Raw genomic sequence first — 16099 nt, 5'->3', positions numbered from 1 at the left:
CACAGGAACTGAATTACAAAACAGAACAGGGTCTCAAATTTAGAAAACCAACTTATGCTTCCTTAAGGGAAAAGGTGAGTTGGGGTGCTGCATAAAACCAGAGATTGAAATGAGCACAGATAAAGTTCCTTAAGCCAAATATGGAATAGACAAGAGCTACTCCTTGCTCAACGAAATGGACTCAACACCCCATATTAAACGCCAATGAATGTACCTGACTAGTAAGTATCTTAAAACCTATGGATTGCTATGTCTGTGAAAGACAATCAACCGTGTGTACAGGGGCATAAACGCAGCAGTGATAGGATTGGAGAGGTTCGGTGAGCAAATGAAGACCCTTTGAAGTCATATTGCATGGTACCCATTCCACGGGTCTCAACTCTCCAGGTTTAAGGGATTCTTCCTTCAGCTAAAACATGCATGTGGAACCCAGAGTATGATCAACCGTGTCATCGGGAGACGTGTTCAAATATGTCTCAGTTTTCGTCCCCTGGTACTCGGGTGCAACATTCCAGATGCTTTACTAACACTCTCCCGACTTGGAGAGTCAGTGCCTTTAAACTCCTGTTTGGCCCAGTTTGCAATTTCTGCGGAAGATGAACAGGGATAGGGAGGACCAATGAGAGACTAGCTGGAGGTGTCTGGACGGGCAATTTTAACTCTCATTTCCCACCAGGAAGAGGAATTAAGCGAAGGCTCAGCGTGCCGTGCCAGAACCAGATTAGGGCCTGAAGCAATCCTGCGGTGTTGCGGCCAGCTCACAAGAAAGCGAGTTGAAGAAAGGAGCTCAGGGGCACTGTAATTCACAAACGTGCAGAGTTATAAATGACAGCTATCGTCCAAAAATATACTGAAGTAAGGCTGCCAAGAGGACTTGAAAGCGGGGCAGAATTGAAGGAGAACGATTTCAGGAGGTAGACTGGAATTGCATTTAAAGCATAGGAAAAGAGGCAGAACATCCACAATGATGCACTTGGCCAAAAAGGGCGTATGCGGTTTTTCCTGAATATATTCAGGAAAAAACGCATACGCCTTTTGGCGAGCCAAGCAAGCTTCCAAAGGAAATCTGCACTACAATGAAGTCTCACATCTCCCCGATCAAAAGGGCCATCTGAAAATAGTGTAAAATACAGAAAGGCAGGACAGGCCATGGAGAACTGAGAGCCTTGTTATGCTGATGGGCTGGATGTAATTTGCCAACAGCCACTAGGGAGAAGTGTATGGTGATTCCTGAAACATCTAAAAAACAAAGCAACAGAGCCTAGGGCAATTCCACTTATGGTCATATAGCTTAGGGAAATTAAAATCAAAAAGACACAGCCACCCCAATGTTTGGGACGGCTATGTTTACAAGAAACTCGTTTATGGTACAAGTTCAATATCGCAGAAAGTGAAAAATGGATAAAGAATTTGTGCTACTTACGTACAATGCAATATCACTCAGCAATGAAATCTATGTCATCAGGCCCGTAGCAGCATAATGAGTGGATTCAGGTATGATGATTCTAACTGAAATAAGTCACACAGAAAAAGAAACATCATAAGATATCACTAATACACGGAATGTAAACTTGGCTACACAGGAACTGAATTACAAAACAACAGGGTCTCAAATTTAGAAAACCAACTTATGCTTGCTTAAGGGGAAAGGTGAGTTGGGGTGCTGCATAAAACCAGAGATTGAAATGAGCACAGATAAAGTTCCTTAAGCCAAATATGGAATAGACAAGAGCTACTCCTTGCTCAACGAAATGGACTCAACACCCCATATTAAACGCCAATGAATGTACCTGACTAGTAACTATCTTAAAACCTATGGATTGCTATGTCTGTGAAAGACAATCAACCGTGTGTACAGGGGCATAAACGCAGCAGTGATAGGATTGGAGAGGTTCGGTGAGCAAATGAAGACCCTTTGAAGTCATATTGCATGGTACCCATTCCACGGGTCTCAACTCTCCAGGTTTAAGGGATTCTTCCTTCAGCTAAAACATGCATGTGGAACCCAGAATATGATCAACCGTGTCATCGGGAGACGTGTTCAAATATGTCTCAGTTTTCGTCCCCTGATACTCGGGTGCAACATTCCAGACGCTTTACTAACACTCTCCCGACTTGGAGAGTCAGTGCCTTTAAACTCCTGTTTGGCCCAGTTTGCAATTTCTGCGGAAGATGAACAGGGATAGGGAGGACCAATGAGAGACTAGCTGGAGGTGTCTGGACGGGCAATTTTAACTCTCATTTCCCACCAGGAAGAGGAATTAAGCGAAGGCTCAGCATGCCGTGCCTGAACCAGATTAGGGCCTGAAGCAATCCTGCGGTGTTGCGGCCAGCTCACAAGAAAGCGAGTTGAAGAAAGGAGCTCAGGGGCACTGTAACTCACACACCTGCAGAGTTATAAATGACAGCTATCGTCAAAAATATACTGAAGTAAGGCTGCCAAGAGGACTTGAAAGCGGGGCAGAATTGCAGGAAACCGATTTCAGGAGGTAGACTGGAATTGCATTTAAAGCATAGGAAAAGAGGCAGAACGTCGACAATGATGCACTTGGCCAAAAAGGGCGTATGCGTTTTTTCCTGAATATATTCAGAAAAAAACGCATACGCCCTTTTTGGCCAACCAAGCAAGCTTGCAAAAGAAATCTGCACTACAATGAAGTCTCACTTCCCCCTGGTCAAAAGGGCCATCTGAAAAATGTGTAAAATCCAGAAAGGCAGGACAGGCCATGGAGAACTGGGAGCATTGTTATGCTGATGGGCGGGATGTAAATTGCCAACAGCCACTAGGGAGAAGTGTATGGTGTTTCCTGAAACATCTAAAAAACAAAGCAACAGAGCCTAGGTCACTTCCACTTATGGTCCTATAGCTTAGGGAAATTAAAATCAAAAAGACACAGCCACCCCAAAGTTTGTGAGGGCTCTGTTTACAAGAACCTCGTTTACGGTACAAGTTCAATATCACAAAAAGCGAAAAATGGATAAAGAATTTGTGGTACTTACGTACAATGCAATATCACTCAGCAATGAAATCTATGTCATCAGGCCTGTAGAAGCATAATGAGTGGATTCAGGTATGATGATTCTAAGTGAAATAAGTCACACAGAAAAGGAAACATCTTAAGATATCACTAATACACGGAATGTAAACTTGGCAACACAGGAACTGAATTACAAAACAACAGGGTCTCAAATTTAGAAAACCAACTTATGCTTGCTTAAGGGGAAAGGTGAGTTGGGTTGTTGCATAAAGCCAGAGATTGAAATGAGCACAGATAAAGTTCCTTAAGCCAAATATGTAATAGACAAGAGCTACTCCTTGCTCAACGAAATGGACTCAAAACCCCATATTAAACGCCAATGAATGTACCTGACTAGTAAGTATCTTAAAACCTTTGGATTGCTATGTCTCTGAAAGAGAATCAAGCGTGAGTACAGGGGCATAAACGCAGCTGTGAGAGGATTGGAGAGGTTCGGTGAGCAAATGAAGACCCTTTGAAGTCATATTGCATGGTACCCATTCCACGGGTTTCAACTCTCCAGGTTTAAGGGATTCTTCCTTCAGCTAAAACATGCATGTGGAACCCAGAGTATGATCAACCGTGTCATCGGGAGACGTGTTCAAATATGTCTCAGTTTTCGACCCTTGGTACTCGGGTGCAACATTCCAGACGCTTTACTAACACTCTCCCGACTTGGAGAGTCAGTGCCTTTAACCTCCTGTTTGGGCCAGCTTGCAATTTCTGCGGAAGATGAACAGGAATAGGGAGAACCAATGAGAGACTAGCTGGAGGTGTCTGGACGGGCAAATTTAACTCTCATTTCCCACCAGGAAGAGGCATTAACCAAAGGCTCAGCGTGCCGTGCCGCAACCAGATTAGTGCCTGAAGCAATCCTACGGTGTTGCGGCCAGCTCACAGGAAAGCGAGTTGAAGAAAGGAGCCCAGGGGCACTGTAATTCACAAACCTGCAGAGTTATAAATGACAGCTATCGTCCAAAAATATACTGAAGTAAGGCTGCCAAGAGGACTTGAAAGCGGGGCAGAATTGCAGGACACCGATTTCAGGAGGTAGACTGGAATTGCATTTAAAGCATAGGAAAAGAGGCAGAACGTGGACAATGATGCACTTGGCCAAAAAGGGCGTATGCGGTTTTTCCTGAATATATTCAGGAGAAAACTTGTACGCCCTTTTTGGCCAACCAAGCAAGCTTGCAAAGGAAATCTGCACTACAATGAAGTCTCACTTCCCCAGAGTCAAAAGGGCCATCTGAAAAAAGTGTAAAATCCAGAAAGGCAGCACAGGCCATGGAGAACTGGGAGCCTTGTTATGCTGATGGGCGGGATGTAAATTGCCAACAGCCACTCGGGAGAAGTGTATGGTGTTTCCTGAAACATCTAAAAAACAAAGCAACAGAGCCTAGGGCATTTCCACTTATGGTCCTATAGCTTATGGAAATTAAAATCAAAAAGACACAGCCACCCCAAAGTTTGGGACGGCTCTGTTTACAAGAACCTCGTTTATGGTACAAGTTCAATATCGCAGAAAGTGAAAAATGGATAAAGAATTTGTGGTACTTACGTACAATGCAATATCACTCAGCAATGAAATCTATGTCATCAGGCCCGTAGCAGCATAATGAGTGGATTCAGGTATGATGATTCTAACTGAAATAAGTCACACAGAAAAAGAAACATCATAAGATATCACTAATACACGGAATGTAAACTTGGCAACACAGGAACTGAATTACAAAACAACAGGGTCTCAAATTTAGAAAACCAACTTATGCTTGCTTAAGGGGAAAGGTGAGTTGGGGTGCTGCATAAAACCAGAGATTGAAATGAGCACAGATAAAGTTCCTTAAGCCAAATATGGAATAGACAAGAGCTACTCCTTGCTCAACGAAATGGACTCAACACCCCATATTAAACGCCAATGAATGTACCTGACTAGTAAGTATCTTAAAACCTATGGATTGCTATGTCTGTGAAAGACAATCAACCGTGTGTACAGGGGCATAAACGCAGCAGTGATAGGATTGGAGAGGTTCGGTGAGCAAATGAAGACCCTTTGAAGTCATATTGCATGGTACCCATTCCACGGGTCTCAACTCTCCAGGTTTAAGGGATTCTTCCTTCAGCTAAAACATGCATGTGGAACCCAGAATATGATTAACCATGTCATCGGGAGACGTGTTCAAATATGTCTCAGTTTTCGTCCCCTGATACTCGGGTGCAACATTCCAGACGCTTTACTAACACTCTCCCGACTTGGAGAGTCAGTGCCTTTAAACTCCTGTTTGGCCCAGTTTGCAATTTCTGCGGAAGATGAACAGGGATAGGGAGGACCAATGAGAGACTAGCTGGAGGTGTCTGGACGGGCAATTTTAACTCTCATTTCCCACCAGGAAGAGGAATTAAGCGAAGGCTCAGCATGCCGTGCCTGAACCAGATTAGGGCCTGAAGCAATCCTGCGGTGTTGCGGCCAGCTCACAAGAAAGCGAGTTGAAGAAAGGAGCTCAGGGGCACTGTAATTCACACACCTGCAGAGTTATAAATGACAGCTATCGTCAAAAATATACTGAAGTAAGGCTGCCAAGAGGACTTGAAAGCGGGGCAGAATTGCAGGAAACCGATTTCAGGAGGTAGACTGGAATTGCATTTAAAGCATAGGAAAAGAGGCAGAACGTCGACAATGATGCACTTGGCCAAAAAGGGCGTATGCGTTTTTTCCTGAATATATTCAGAAAAAAACGCATACGCCCTTTTTGGCCAACCAAGCAAGCTTGCAAAAGAAATCTGCACTACAATGAAGTCTCACTTCCCCCTGGTCAAAAGGGCCATCTGAAAAAAGTGTAAAATCCAGAAAGGCAGGACAGGCCATGGAGAACTGGGAGCATTGTTATGCTGATGGGCGGGATGTAAATTGCCAACAGCCACTAGGGAGAAGTGTATGGTGTTTCCTGAAACATCTAAAAAACAAAGCAACAGAGCCTAGGTCACTTCCACTTATGGTCCTATAGCTTAGGGAAATTAAAATCAAAAAGACACAGCCACCCCAAAATTTGTGAGGGCTCTGTTTACAAGAACCTCGTTTACGGTACAAGTTCAATATCACAAAAAGCGAAAAATGGATAAAGAATTTGTGGTACTTACGTACAATGCAATATCACTCAGCAATGAAATCTATGTCATCAGGCCTGTAGAAGCATAATGAGTGGATTCAGGTATGATGATTCTAACTGAAATAAGTCACACAGAAAAAGAAACATCATAAGATATCACTAATACACGGAATGTAAACTTGGCTACACAGGAACTGGATTACAAAACAGAACAGGGTCTCAAATTTAGAAAACCAACTTATGCTTGCTTAAGGGGAAAGGTGAGTTGGGGTGCTACATAGAACCAGAGATTGAAAATAGCACAGATGAAGTTCCTTAAGCCAAATATGTAATAGACAAGAGCTACTCCTTGCTCAACGAAATGGACTCAAAACCCCATATTAAACGCCTAATAATGTACCCGACTAGTAAGTATCTTAAAACCTATGGATTGCTATGTCTCTGAAAGAGAATCAAGCGTGAGTACAGGGGCATAAACGCAGCAGTGGTAGGATTGGAGAGGTTTGGTGAGCAAATGAAGACCCTTTCAAGTCATATTGCATGGTACCCATTCCACGGGTCTCAACTCTCCAGGTTTAAGGGATTCTTCCTTCAGCTAAACATGCATGTGGAACCCAGACTATGATCAACCGTGTGATCGTGAGTCATGTTCAAATATCTCAGTTCTCATCCCCTGGTACTCGGGTGCAACATTCTAGACGCTTTACTAACGCTCTCCCGACTTGGAGAATCAGTGCCTTTAACCTCCTGTTTGGCCCAGTTTGCAAATTCCGCGGAAGATGAACAGGGATAGGGAGAACCAATGAGAGACTAGCTGGAGGTGTCTGGACGGGCAAATTTAACTCTCATTTCCCACCAGGAAGAGAAATTAACCAAAGGCTCAGCATGCCATGCCGGAACAAGATTAGGGCCTGAAGCAATCCTGCGGTGTTGCGGCCAGCTCACAAGAAAGCGAGTTGAAGAAAGGAGCTCAGGGGCAGTGTAATTCACAAATCTGCAGAGTTATAAATGACGGCTATCATCCAAAAATATACTCAAGTAAGGCTGCCAAGAGGACTTGAAAGCGGGGCAGAATTGCAGGAAACCGATTTCAGGAGGTAGACTGGAATTGCATTTAAAGCATAGGAAAAGAGGCAGAACATCGACAATGATGCACTTGGCCAAAAAGGGCGTATGCGTTTTTTCCTGAATATATTCAGAAAAAAACGCATACGCCTTTTGTCGAGCCAAGCAAGCTTCCAAAGGAAATCTGCACTATAATGAGGTCTCACATCTCCCCGATCAAAAGGGCCATCTGAAAATAGTGTAAAATCCAGAAAGGCAGGACAGGCCATGGAGAACTGGGAGCCTTGTTATGCTGATGGGCTGGCTGTAATTTGCCAACAGCCACTAGGGAGAAGTGTATGGTGATTCCTGAAACATCTAAAAAACAAAGCAACAGAGCCTAGGGCAATTCCACTTATGGTCATATAGCTTAGGGAAATTAAAATCAAAAGGACACAGCCACCCCAAAGTTTGGGACAGCTCTGTTTACAAGAACCTCGTTTACGGTACAAGTTCAATATCGCAGAAAGCGAAAAATGGATAAAGAAGTTGTGGTACTTACGTACAATGCAATATCACTCAGCAATGAAATCTATGTCTTCAGGCCCGTAGCAGCATAATGAGTGGATTCAGGTATGATGATTCTAACTGAAATAAGTCACACAGAAAAAGAAACATCATAAGATATCACTAATACACGGAATGTAAACTTGGCTACACAGGAACTGAATTACAAAACAGAACAGGGTCTCAAATTTAGAAAACCAACTTATGCTTCCTTAAGGGAAAAGGTGAGTTGGGGTGCTGCATAAAACCAGAGATTGAAATGAGCACAGATAAAGTTCCTTAAGCCAAATATGTAATAGACAAGAGCTACTCCTTGCTCAACGAAATGGACTCAACACCCCATATTAAACGCCAATGAATGTACCTGACTAGTAAGTATCTTAAAACCTATGGATTGCTATGTCTGTGAAAGACAATCAACCGTGTGTACAGTGGCATAAACGCAGCAGTGATAGGATTGGAGAGGTTCGGGGAGCAAATGAAGACCCTTTGAAGTCATATTGCATGGTACCCATTCCACGGGTCTCAACTCTCCAGGTTTAAGGGATTCTTCCTTCAGCTAAAACATGCATGTGGAACCCAGAGTATGATCAACCATGTCATCGGGAGACGTGTTCAAATATGTCTCAGTTTTCGTCCCCTGGTACTCGGGTGCAACATTCCAGATGCTTTACTAACACTCTCCCGACTTGGAGAGTCAGTGCCTTTAAACTCCTGTTTGGCCCAGTTTGCAATTTCTGCGGAAGATGAACAGGGATAGGGAGGACCAATGAGAGACTAGCTGGAGGTGTCTGGACGGGCAATTTTAACTCTCATTTCCCACCAGGAAGAGGAATTAAGCGAAGGCTCAGCGTGCCGTGCCAGAACCAGATTAGGGCCTGAAGCAATCCTGCGGTGTTGCGGCCAGCTCACAAGAAAGCGAGTTGAAGAAAGGAGCTCAGGGGCACTGTAATTCACAAACGTGCAGAGTTATAAATGACAGCTATCGTCCAAAAATATACTGAAGTAAGGCTGCCAAGAGGACTTGAAAGCGGGGCAGAATTGAAGGACAACGATTTCAGGAGGTAGACTGGAATTGCATTTAAAGCATAGGAAAAGAGGCAGAACATCGACAATGATGCACTTGGCCAAAAAGGGCGTATGCGGTTTTTCCTGAATATATTCAGGAAAAAACGCATACGCCTTTTGGCGAGCCAAGCAAGCTTCCAAAGGAAATCTGCACTACAATGAAGTCTCACATCTCCCCGATCAAAAGGGCCATCTGAAAATAGTGTAAAATACAGAAAGGCAGGACAGGCCATGGAGAACTGAGAGCCTTGTTATGCTGATGGGCTGGATGTAATTTGCCAACAGCCACTAGGGAGAAGTGTATGGTGATTCCTGAAACATCTAAAAAACAAAGCAACAGAGCCTAGGGCAATTCCACTTATGGTCATATAGCTTAGGGAAATTAAAATCAAAAAGACACAGCCACCCCAATGTTTGGGACGGCTATGTTTACAAGAAACTCGTTTATGGTACAAGTTCAATATCGCAGAAAGTGAAAAATGGATAAAGAATTTGTGCTACTTACGTACAATGCAATATCACTCAGCAATGAAATCTATGTCATCAGGCCCGTAGCAGCATAATGAGTGGATTCAGGTATGATGATTCTAACTGAAATAAGTCACACAGAAAAAGAAACATCATAAGATATCACTAATACACGGAATGTAAACTTGGCTACACAGGAACTGAATTACAAAACAACAGGGTCTCAAATTTAGAAAACCAACTTATGCTTGCTTAAGGGGAAAGGTGAGTTGGGGTGCTGCATAAAACCAGAGATTGAAATGAGCACAGATAAAGTTCCTTAAGCCAAATATGGAATAGACAAGAGCTACTCCTTGCTCAACGAAATGGACTCAACACCCCATATTAAACGCCAATGAATGTACCTGACTAGTAAGTATCTTAAAACCTATGGATTGCTATGTCTGTGAAAGACAATCAACCGTGTGTACAGGGGCATAAACGCAGCAGTGATAGGATTGGAGAGGTTCGGGGAGCAAATGAAGACCCTTTGAAGTCATATTGCATGGTACCCATTCCACGGGTCTCAACTCTCCAGGTTTAAGGGATTCTTCCTTCAGCTAAAACATGCATGTGGAACCCAGAATATGATCAACCGTGTCATCGGGAGACGTGTTCAAATATGTCTCAGTTTTCGTCCCCTGATACTCGGGTGCAACATTCCAGACGCTTTACTAACACTCTCCCGACTTGGAGAGTCAGTGCCTTTAAACTCCTGTTTGGCCCAGTTTGCAATTTCTGCGGAAGATGAACAGGGATAGGGAGGACCAATGAGAGACTAGCTGGAGGTGTCTGGACGGGCAATTTTAACTCTCATTTCCCACCAGGAAGAGGAATTAAGCGAAGGCTCAGCGTGCCATGCCGGAACCAGATTAGGGCCTGAAGCAATCCTGCGGTGTTTCGGCCAGCTCACAAGAAAGCGAGTTGAAGAAAGGAGCTCAGGGGCACTGTAATTCACACACCTGCAGAGTTATAAATGACAGCTATCGTCCAAAAATATACTGAAGTAAGGCTGCCAAGAGGACTTGAAAGCGGGGCAGAATTGCAGGAAACTGATTTCAGGAGGTAGACTGGAATTGCACTTAAAGCATAGGAAAAGAGGCAGAACGTCCACAATGATGCACTTGGCCAAAAAGGGCATATATGTTTTTTGCTGAATATATTCAGGAAAAAACGCATACGCCCTTTTTGGCCAACCAAGAAAGCTTGCAAAGGAAATCTGCACTACAATGAAGTCTCACTTCCCCGTGGTTAAAAGGGCCTTCTGAAAAAATTGTAAAATCCAGAAAGGCAGGACAGGCGTTGGAGAACTGGGAGCCTTGATATGCTGATGGGCGGGATTTAAATTGCCACCAGCCACTGGGGAGAAGTGTATGGTGTTTCCTGAAACATCTAAAAAACAAAGAAACAGAGCCTAGGGCACTTCCACTTATGGTCCTATAGCTTAGGGAAATTAAAATAAAAAAGACACAGCCACCCCAAAATTTGGTACGGCTCTTATTACAAGAACCTCGTTTACGGTACAAGTTCAATATCACAGAAAGTGAAAAATGGATAAAGAATTTGTGGTACTTACGTACAATGCAATATCACTCAGCAATGAAATCTATGTCATCAGGCCCGTAGCAGCATAATGAGTGGATTCAGGTATGATGATTCTAAGTGAAATAAGTCACACAGAAAAGGAAACATCTTAAGATATCACTAATACACGGAATGTAAACTTGGCTACACAGGAACTGGATTACAAAACAGAACAGGGTCCCAAATTTAGAAAACCAACTTATGCTTGCTTAAGGGGAAAGGTGAGTTGGGTTGTTGCATAAAGCCAGAGATTGAAATGAGCACAGATAAAGTTCCTTAAGCCAAATATGTAATAGACAAGAGCTACTCCTTGCTCAACGAAATGGACTCAAAACCCCATATTAAACGCCTAATAATGTACCTGACTAGTAAGTATCTTAAAACCTTTGGATTGCTATGTCTGTGAAAGACAATCAACCGTGTGTACAGGGGCATAAACGCAGCAGTGATAGGATTGTAGAGGTTCGGTGAGCAAATGAAGACCCTTTGAAGTCATATGGCATGGTACCCATTCCACGGGTCTCAACTCTCCAGGTTTAAGGGATTCTTCCTTCAGCTAAAACATGCATGTGGAACCCAGAGTATGATCAACCGTGTGATCGGGAGACGTGTTCAAATATGTCTCAGTTTTGGTCCCCTGGTACTCGGGTGCAACATTCCAGACGCTCTACTAACACTCTCCAGACTTGGAGAGTCAGTGCCTTTAACCTCCTGTTTGGCCCAGTTTGCAATTTCTGCGGAAGATGAACAGGAATAGGGAGAACCAATGAGAGACTAGCTGGAGGTTTCTGGACGGGCAAATTTAACTCTCATTTCCCACCAGGAAGAGGAATTAACCAAAGGCTCAGCGTGCCGTGCCGGAACCAGATTAGGGTCTGAAGCAATCCTGCGGTGTTGCGGCCAGCTCACAAGAAAGCGAGTCAAAGAAAGGAGCTCAGGCGCACTGTAATTCACAAACGTGCAGAGTTATAAATGACAGCTATCGTCCAAAAATATACTGAAGTAAGGCTGCCAAGAGGAGTTGAAAGCGGGGTAGAATTGCAGGAAACCGATTTCAGGAGGTAGACTGGAATTGCATTTAAAGCATAGGAAAAGAGGCAGAACGTGGACAATGATGCACTTGGCCAAAAAGGGCGTATGCGTTTTTTCCTGAATATATTCAGGAAAAAACGCATACGCCCTTTTTGGCCAACCAAGCAAGCTTGCAAAGGAAATCTGCACTACAATGAAGTCTCACTTCCCCCCGGTCAAAAGGGCCATCTGAAAAAAGTGTAAAATCCAGAAAGGCAGGACAGGCCATGGAGAACTGGGAGCCTTGTTATGCTGATGGGCGGGATGTAAATTGCCAACAGCCACTCCGGAGAAGTGTATGGTGTTTCCAGAAACATCTAAAAAACAAAGAAACAGAGCCTAGGGCATTTCCACTTATGGTCCTATAGCTTAGGGAAATTAAAATAAAAAAGACACAGCCACCCTAAAATTTGGTACGGCTCTTATTACAAGAACCTCGTTTACGGTACAAGTTCAATATCACAGAAAGTGAAAAATGGATAAAGAAGTTGTGGTACTTACGTACAAAGCAATATCACTCAGCAATGAAATCTATGTCATCAGGCCCGTAGCAGCACAGTCAGTGGATTCAGGTATGATGATTCTAACTGAAATAAGTCACACAGAAAAAGAAACATCATAAGATATCATTAATACACGGAACGTAAACTTGGCTACACAGGAACTGGATTACAAAACAGAAGAGGCTCTCAAATTTAGAAAACCAACTTATGCTTGCTTAAGGGGAAAGGTGAGTTGGGGTGCTGCATAAAACCAGAGATTGAAATGAGCACAGATAAAGTTCCTTAAGCCAAATATGTAATAAACAAGAGCTACTCCTTGTTCAACGAAATGGACTCAACACCCCATATTAAACGCCTAAGAATGTACCTGACTAGTAAGTATCTTAAAACCTATGGATTGCTATGTCTCCGAAAGAGAATCAAGCGTGTGTATAGTGGCATAAACTGAGCAGTGATAGGATTGGAGAGGTTCGGTGAGCAAATGAAGACCCTTTGAAGTCATATTGCATGGTACCCATTCCACGGGTCTCAACTCTCCAGGTTTCAGGGATTCTTCCTTCAGCTAAAACATGCATGTGGAACCCAGAGTATGATCAAACATGTGATTCGGAGATGTGTTCCAAAATGTCTCAGTTTTCGAACCCTGGTACTCGGGTGCAACCTTCCAGATGCTTTACTAACACTATCCCGACTTGGAGAGTCAGTGCCTTTAACCTCCTGTTTGGCCCAGTTTGCAATTTCTGCGAAAGATGAACAGGAATAGGGAGAATCAATGAGAGACTAGCTGGAGGTGTCTGGACGGGCAAATTTAACTCTCATTTCCCACCAGGAAGAGGAATTAACCAAAGGCTCAGCATGCCGTGCCAGAAGTAGATTAGGGCCTGAAGCAATCCTGTGGTGTTGCGGCCAGCTCACAAGAAACTGAGTTGAAGAAAGGAGCTCAGGGGCACTGTAATTCACAAACCTGCAGAGTTATAAATCACAGCTATCATCCAAAAATATACTGAAGTAAGGCTGCCAAGAGGACTTGAAAGCAGGGCAGAATTGCAGGAAACCGATTTCAGGAGGTAGACTGGAATTGCATTTAAAGCATAGGAAAAGAGGCAGAATGTCGACAATGGTGCACTTGGCCAAAAAGAGCATTTGCGTTTTTTCCTGAATATATTCAGGAAAAAACGCATACGTCCTTTTTGGCCAACCAAGCAAGCCTGCAAAGGAAATCTGCACTACAATGAAGTCTCACTTCCCACAGGTTAAAAGGGCCATCTGAAAAAAGTGTAAAATCCAGAAAGGCAGGACAGGCCATGGAGAACTGGGAGCCTTGTTATGCTGATGGGCGGGATGTACATTGCCAACAGCCACTGGGGAGAAGTGTATGGTGTTTCCTGAAACATCTAAAAAACAAAGCAACAGAGCCTAGGGCACTTCTACTTATGGTCCTATAGCTTAGGGAAATTCAAATAAAAAAGACACAGCCACCCCAAAGTTTGGGATGGCTCTGCTTAAAAGAACCTCATTTACGGTACAAGTTCAATATCGCAGAAAGTGAAAAATGGATAAAGAAGTTGTGGTACTTACGTACAATGCAATATCACTCAGCAATGAAATCTATGTCATCAGGCCCGTAGCAGCATAATGAGTGGATTCAGGTATGACGATTCTAACTGAAATAAGTCACACAGAAAAAGAAACATCATAAGATATCACTAATACACGGAATGTAAACTTGGCTACACAGGAACTGAATTACAAAACAGAACAGGGTATCAAATTCAGAAAACCAACTTATGCTTGCTTAAGGGGAAAGGTGAGTTGGGGTGCTGCATAAAACCAGAGATTGAAATGAGCACAGATAAAGTTCCTTAAGCCAAATATGTAATAGACAAGAGCTACTCCTTGCTCAACGAAATGGACTCAACACCCCATATTAAACGCCTAAGAATGTACCTGAATAGTAAGTATCTTAAAACCTATGGATTTTATGTCTCCGAAAGAGAATCAAGTGTGTGTACAGGGGCATAAACGCAGCAGTGATAGGATTGGAGAGTTTTGGTGAGCAAATGAAGACCCTTTGTAGTCATATTGCATGGTACCCATTCCACGGGTCTCAACTCTCCAGGTTTAAGGGATTCTTCCTTCAGCTAAAACATGCATGTGGAACCCAGAGTATGATCAACCGTGTGATCGGGAGACGTGTTCAAATATTTCTCACTTTTCGTCCCCTGGTACTCGGGTGCAACATTCCAGACGTTTTACTAACAATCTCCCTACTTGGAGAGTCAGTTCCTTTAACCTCCTGTTTGGCCCACTTTGCAAATTCTGCGGAAGATGAACAGGAATAGGGAGGACCAATGAGAGACTAGCTGGAGGTGTCTGGACAGGTAAATTTAACTCTCATTTCCCACCAGGAAGAGGAATTATCCAAAAGCTCAGCATGCCGTGCCGGAACCAGATTAAGGCCTGAAGCAATCCTGCGTTGTTGCGACCAGCTCACAAGAAAGCAAGTTGAAGAAAGGAGCTCAGGGGCTCTGTAATTCACAAACCTGCAGAGTTATAAATGATAGCTATCGTCCAAAAATATACTGAAGTAAGGCTGCCAAGAGGACTTGAAAGCAGGGCAGAATTGCAGGATACCGATTTCAGGAGATAGACTGGAATTGCATTTAAAGCATAGGAAAAGAGGCAGAACGTCAACAATGATGCACTTGGCCAAAAAGGGCGTATGCGTTTTTTCCCGAATATATTCAGGAAAAAACGCATACGCCCTTTTTGACCAACCAAGCAAGCTTGCAAAGGAAATCTGCACTACAATGAAGTCTCACTTCTCCCCGGTCAAAAGGACCATCTGAAAAAAGTGTACAATCCAGAAAGGCAGGACAGGCCATGGAGAACTGGGAACCTTGTTATGTTGATGGGCGGGATGTAAATGGCCAACAGCCACTGGAGAGAACTGTATGGTGTTTCCTGAAACATCTAAAAAGCAAAGCAACAGAGCCTAGGGCACTTCCACTTATGGTCCTATAGCTTAGCGAAATTAAATCAAACAGACACAGCCACCCCAATGTTTGGGACGGCTCTGTTTACAAGAACCTCGTTTACGGTACAAGTTCAATATCGCCAAATGTGAAAAATGGATAAAGAAGTTGTCGTACTTACGTACAAGGCAATATCACTCAGCAATGAAATCTATGTCATCAGGCCCGTAGCAGCACAATGAGTTGATTCAGGTATGATGATTCTAACTGAAATAAGTCACACAGAAAAAGAAACATCATGAGATATCACTAAAACACGGAATGTAAACTTCGCTACACAGGAACTGAATTACAAAACAGAACAGGGTATCAAATTTAGAAAACCAACTTATGATTGCTTAAGGGGAAAGGTGAGTTGGGGTGCTGCATAAAACCAGAGATTGAAATGAGCACAGATAAAGTTCCTTAAGCCAAATATGTAATAAACAAGAGCTACTCCTTGCTCAACGAAATGGACTCAAAACCCCATGTTAAACGCCTAAGAATGTACCTGACTAGTAAGTATCTTAAAACCTATGGATTGCTATGTCTCCGAAAGAGAATCAAGTGTGTGTACAGGGGCATAAACGCAGCAGTGATAGGATTGGAGAGGTTCG

Source organism: Orcinus orca, chromosome 8 (genome assembly GCF_937001465.1).
Source record: "Orcinus orca chromosome 8, mOrcOrc1.1, whole genome shotgun sequence".
Taxonomy (NCBI): domain Eukaryota; kingdom Metazoa; phylum Chordata; class Mammalia; order Artiodactyla; family Delphinidae; genus Orcinus; species Orcinus orca.
The sequence above is the reverse complement of the archived record's forward strand: the minus strand, read 5'-3'. Positions refer to the sequence as shown.